The following is a 7,172-nucleotide window of genomic DNA, read 5'->3' on the forward strand; positions in this document are numbered from 1 at the left end:
GGGCACCTATTGTACAGACTGTCCATATGGTCCTGCTATGAAGCCCGTGAAGACAAGTGGATGAGGCCTCGTAGAGGAGGGCTGCGGGGTCCATGTAATGTTCTGCTGTATCGACAGGATCAGACATTGGGGGGGGGGGGGGTTGACGCCATCTTGGAATTCTTATATCAGATGCCGCCATGTCTGCTGTGTCTGTGGTGAGGTCTGCTGACCCCCACCGTCCTGACTGCAGATAACGTGAGGCGCCGGCTGCTGTCAGTCATGTTTGGTGGATGCAGCTCTGTTATTTCTTCCTCACAGAATTTACTGGAAACAATGTGCGGCCCTGGGAAAAATTTCAAGTGGGGCCCCTGATGTTTGAATACTCTGCCAACAACACAGTCACATTCAGTCAGTTCAGAAGGCGATGTCCAGTGGACTGATCCCCACTGCGTCCGCGGGCAGTTCTAGAGTCAGAAGTTCCAAGATGTCTCCCCACAAATATATATAGATATCAAATAATACCGCTACCTGAGGACCAAATACAGATGTAGCAGGGTTAACACACAAACTCTTAAATTTCTGTACTCATCGCATTATCTTGAAACAAAAGCAATTGAAAAGCAATTAAAAGTGTTTGCTTAACGCATTTACTTTAGATAAAACGTCTCATAAAGCATGTGTGTTAACTCTACTATATCTGTATTACCGCCGTACGCTGATTACACATTACCTCCGTACGCTGATTACACATTACCTCCGTACGCTGATTGCATATTACCTCCGTACGCTGATTACACATTACCTCCGTACGCTGATTGCACATTACCTCCGTACACTGATTACACATTACCTCCGTACACTGATTATACATTACCTCCGTACGCTGATTATACCTTACCTCCGTACGCTGATTGCACATTACCTCCGTACACTGATTACACATTACCTCCGTACACTGATTACACATTACCTCCGTACGCTGATTACACATTACCTCCGTACGCTGATTACACATTACCTCCGTACGCTGATTACACATTACCTCCGTACACTGATTACACATTACCTCCGTACACTGATTACACATTACCTCCGTACATTGATTATACATTACCTCCGTACACTGATTACACATTACCTCCGTACGCTGATTATACATTACCTTCGTACGCTGATTATACATTACCTCTGTACGCTGATTACACATTACCTCCGTACGCTGATTACACATTACCTCCGTACGCTGATTACACATTACCTCCGTACGCTGATTACACATTACCTCCGTACGCTGATTACACATTACCTCCGTACGCTGATTGCACATTACCTCCGTACGCTGATTACACATTACCTGAGTATACTGATTACACATTACCTCCGTACACTGATTACACATTACCTCCGTACACTGATTACACATTACCTCCGTACGCTGATTACACATTACCTCCGTACGCTGATTACACATTACCTCCGTACGCTGATTACACATTACCTCCGAACACTGACTATACATTACCGCCGTACACTGATTATACATTACCTCCGTACGCTGATTACACATTACCTCCGTACACTGATTACACATTACCTCCGTACGCTGATTACACATTACCTCCGTACGCTGATTATACATTACCTCAGTATACTGATTACACATTACCTCCGTACACTGATTACACATTACCTCCGTACGCTGATTACACATTACCTTTGTACGCTGATTATACATTACCTCCGTACGCTGATTATACATTACCTCAGTATACTGATTACACATTACCTCCGTACGCTGATTACACATTACCTCCGTACGCTGATTACACATTACCTCCGTACGCTGATTACACATTACCTCCGTACACTGATTATACATTACCTCCGTACACTGATTACACATTACCTCCGTACGCTGATTATACATTACCTCAGTATACTGATTACACATTACCTCCGTACACTGATTATACATTACCTCCGTACACTGATTATACATTACCTCCGTACACTGATTACACATTACCTCCGTACGCTGATTATACATTACCTCAGTATACTGATTACACATTACCTCCGTACACTGATTACACATTACCTCCGTACATTGACTATACATTACCTCCGTACACTGATTACACATTACCTCCGTACACTGATTATACATTACCTTCGTACGCTGATTATACATTACCTCCGTACACTGATTACTCATTACCTCCGTACACTGATTACACATTACCTCTGTACACTGATTATACATTACCTCTGTATACTGATTATACATTACCTCAGTATACTGATTATACATTACCTCAGTATACTGATTACACATTACCTCCGTACACTGATTACACATTACCTCCGTACGCTGATTATACATTACCTCAGTATACTGATTACACATTACCTCCGTACACTGATTACACATTACCTCCGTACACTGATTATACATTACCTCCGTACGCTGATTATACATTACCTCCGTACGCTGATTATACATTACCTCAGTATACTGATTACACATTACCTCCGTACACTGATTACACATTACCTCCGTACATTGACTATACATTACCTCCGTACACTGATTACACATTACCTCCGTACACTGATTACACATTACCTCCGTACACTGATTACTCATTACCTCCGTACACTGATTACTCATTACCTCCGTACACTGATTACACATTACCTCTGTACACTGATTATACATTACCTCTGTATACTGATTATACATTACCTCAGTATACTGATTACACATTACCTCCGTACACTGATTACACATTACCTCCGTACATTGACTATACATTACCTCCGTACACTGATTACACATTACCTCCGTACACTGATTACACATTACCTCCGTACACTGATTACTCATTACCTCCGTACACTGATTACTCATTACCTCCGTACACTGATTACACATTACCTCTGTACACTGATTATACATTACCTCTGTATACTGATTATACATTACCTCTGTATACTGATTACACATTACCTCCGTACACTGATTACACATTACCTCCGTACACTGATTACACATTACCTCTGTACACTGAATATACATTACCTCTGTATACTGATTATACATTACCTCCATACACTGATTATACATTACCTCTGTACACTGATTATACCTTACCTCCGTGCACTGATTATACCTTACCTCCGTACGCTGATTATACCTTACCTCCGTACGCTGATTATACCTTACCTCCGTACGCTGATTATACCTTAACTCCGTACGCTGATTACACATTACCTCCGTACGCTGATTATACATTACCTCCGTACGCTGATTATACATTACCTCCGTACGCTGATTATACATTACCTCCGTACGCTGATTATACATTACCTCCGTACGCTGATTATACATTTCCTCCGTACGCTGATTATACCTTACCTCCGTACGCTGATTATACCTTACCTCCGTACGCTGATTACACATTACCTCCGTACGCTGATTATACCTTACCTCCGTACGCTGATTATACATTACCTCCGTACGCTGATTATACATTACCTCCGTACGCTGATTATACATTACCTCCGTACGCTGATTATACATTACCTCCGTACGCTGATTACACATTACCTCCGTACGCTGATTACACATTACCTCCGTACGCTGATTACACATTACCTCCGTACTCTGATTACACATTACCTCCGTACGCTGATTACACATTACCTCCGAACACTGACTATACATTACCGCCGTACACTGATTATACATTACCTCCGTACGCTGATTACACATTACCTCCGTACGCTGATTACACATTACCTCCGTACGCTGATTACACATTACCTCCGTACGCTGATTACACATTACCTCCGTACGCTGATTATACATTACCTCAGTATACTGATTACACATTACCTCCGTACACTGATTACACATTACCTCCGTACGCTGATTATACATTACCTCAGTATACTGATTACACATTACCTTTGTACGCTGATTATACATTACCTCCGTACGCTGATTATACATTACCTCAGTATACTGATTACACATTACCTCCGTACGCTGATTACACATTACCTCCGTACGCTGATTACACATTACCTCCGTACGCTGATTACACATTACCTCCGTACGCTGATTACACATTACCTCCGTACGCTGATTACACATTACCTCCGTACACTGATTATACATTACTTCCGTACACTGATTACACATTACCTCCGTACGCTGATTATACATTACCTCAGTATACTGATTACACATTACCTCCGTACACTGATTACACATTACCTCCGTACACTGATTATACATTACCTCCGTACACTGATTATACATTACCTCCATACACTGATTACATATTACCTCCGTACGCTGATTATACATTACCTCAGTATACTGATTACACATTACCTCCGTACACTGATTACACATTACCTCCGTACATTGACTATACATTACCTCCGTACACTGATTACACATTACCTCCGTACACTGATTACACATTACCTCCGTACACTGATTACACATTACCTCCGTACACTGATTACTCATTACCTCCGTACACTGATTACACATTACCTCTGTACACTGATTATACATTACCTCTGTATACTGATTATACATTACCTCTGTATACTGATTACACATTACCTCCGTACACTGATTACACATTACCTCCGTACACTGATTACACATTACCTCCGTACACTGATTACACATTACCTCTGTACACTGAATATACATTACCTCTGTATACTGATTATACATTACCTCCATACACTGATTACACATTACCTCTGTACACTGATTACACATTACCTCCGTACGCTGATTACACATTACCTCCGTACGCTGATTATACATTGCCTCTGTACTCTGATTATACATTACTTCTGTATACTGATTATACATTACCTCCGTACACTGATTATACATTACCTCCGTGCACTGATTATACATTACCTCCGTGCACTGATTATACATTACCTCCGTGCACTGATTATACCTTACCTCCGTACACTGATTATACATTACCTCCGTGCACTGATTATACCTTACCTCCGTACGCTGATTATACCTTACCTCCGTACGCTGATTATACATTACCTCCGTACGCTGATTATACAATACCTCCGTACGCTGATTATACATTACCTCCGTACGCTGATTATACCTTACCTCCGTACGCTGATTATACCTTACCTCCGTACGCTGATTATACCTTACCTCCGTACGCTGATTATACATTACCTCCGTGCGCTGATTATACATTACCTCCGTACGCTGATTATACCTTACCTCCGTACGCTGATTATACATTACCTCCGTACGCTGATTATACATTACCTCCGTACGCTGATTATACCTTACCTCCGTACACTGATTATACATTAATTTTGTACAGCAATTAAAAGGCATCTGTCAGATTTTTACCTAAGAAACTGGCTGACCTGTTACATGTGATCTCCTCAAAAAGCACCCCTCCTCCATCCATACTGGACCACTATACAAGTATGCGACAGGTGAGTGTGTCCTTACTATATGCATGCACCCTGGGCTCAGCTTAGTATGCATGTATTCTGAGAAGGGAGATATCCTATTGCATCCTGCATAATTCAGTCAGCCCTTTCTTATTGGGATTACCCCGACTCTGACTTCATGCCCCTGTAATCAACTGGGACAATGGGGAGATCCTTTGTTGGAGCTCACAGTGCCAGTCTCAATGCTTGTCTACTGTCCTCCCAGTTCAGCGACCCCAGGATCCATCCACCCTGCAGGTCCTGCGTCCCTCCTGTGCCAGCTGCGCAGACCATGTCCATTATCCCTATGACTGCCCTGTCGACCTGTTTCCTGGAAGTACTTGGACGGGTCTACCCACTGTCCTTGCCTGAGACTCAGGCAATGTCTCATTATAGTAAAGAGCTAAAAAAGAAAGACGGTTCTCTTCGGCCATACATTAGGGTCGTTGTCAAGATCTAATTCCCTCGGCCCCTAATTCCCAAAATCTTTGAAAGACTACGTGGAGTCAGGGTATTGATGAAATTGGATCTCCAAGGGGCATATAACTTAATCTGTATTCAGAAGAGCAACAAATAGAAGACAGACCTTCTGTACAGTAAATAGCTGCCATAATTACTCCTCTATAGAAAATCCAAGCCTGAATCCAAGACTGCTTGAAGCCCTGCTAGAAAAATCCCACCCTAAGACAGCATCTGCTGGGGGCTCTAAGCCATGCATTATACTGCGTTGTCTCCGTTTCCTTCATCATGCCATGTGCCTGGGCGGATGCTGCAGATGCAGTGTGAACAGAGCCTTATATCTGAGGGTTAGCGATAATGGTGGCGAGTGTAATATTCTCAATCGCAAAGAAAACACCAGACAAAAGCCATTGAAATCCACCCAGACCAGTAGCTGTGCCAAATACTGGCCTGGTGAGAGTGAGTCCCAACATAACGTCCACACTGGTGTTACTCATGGGCTTCCCTGAAAGTTATAGACAGATCAATAGGTTGGTACCAGGAGGCGCACAGCACAAGTTTACCCCCTGAAGCCTATCTGCCACCAGCGCTGGAGCCAGAGCTTCTCCATTCCTCTGCTCCAGCCATATCATCTAAGCTGAGGAGGCCTTCAGCCTGTGTGCAAGCAGCCAGAACATCTTCAGTTCTGCCTGTGGCCACTGGAGGTCACCAACACTCCACCCCTGCGAGCTACAGCTTCACCACCAGAGGGCCCTCTTATTGATCTGTGTTCTCCCAACCAGAAGAAGAGGCCAGAAGCCCTAAGAATGCCAGGAGGGTAAGACAATTGGGACTTTCTCCTGTTTCGTGTGTTTCTTTCTGGGCCCTGCATAGTCACCCACCTGCCTTTTGTCTACAGGTACTCACTCTGTCATTAAAGTCCAAGTTGTGCTGGTTGCGCTATCCCTGCCCCAAGTTATTGACAACAAGCTACCTGAGATAGGGTTTGCTACCTTTAAAGTACTCTGACCCAAGGAATATACTCAAATGTACCTGAGCGCCTTGTGCCCCCCCCAATGGTGTTTACTGAACTCTTGCTGGCGGAGCCGCTAGTGGGGGATCCTACTTCTCAAGTTATGCAATTTTCTTAAGAATGTACCTACCACAAGGGCTGAGATGCACCTGAGCGGTGGACTGCTTGCGGCTTGTGTTTGCAGCGTCCCACTCAGGACACGTGGGAA

This window comes from Bufo gargarizans, chromosome 3 (genome assembly GCF_014858855.1).
Source record: "Bufo gargarizans isolate SCDJY-AF-19 chromosome 3, ASM1485885v1, whole genome shotgun sequence".
NCBI lineage: Eukaryota > Metazoa > Chordata > Amphibia > Anura > Bufonidae > Bufo > Bufo gargarizans.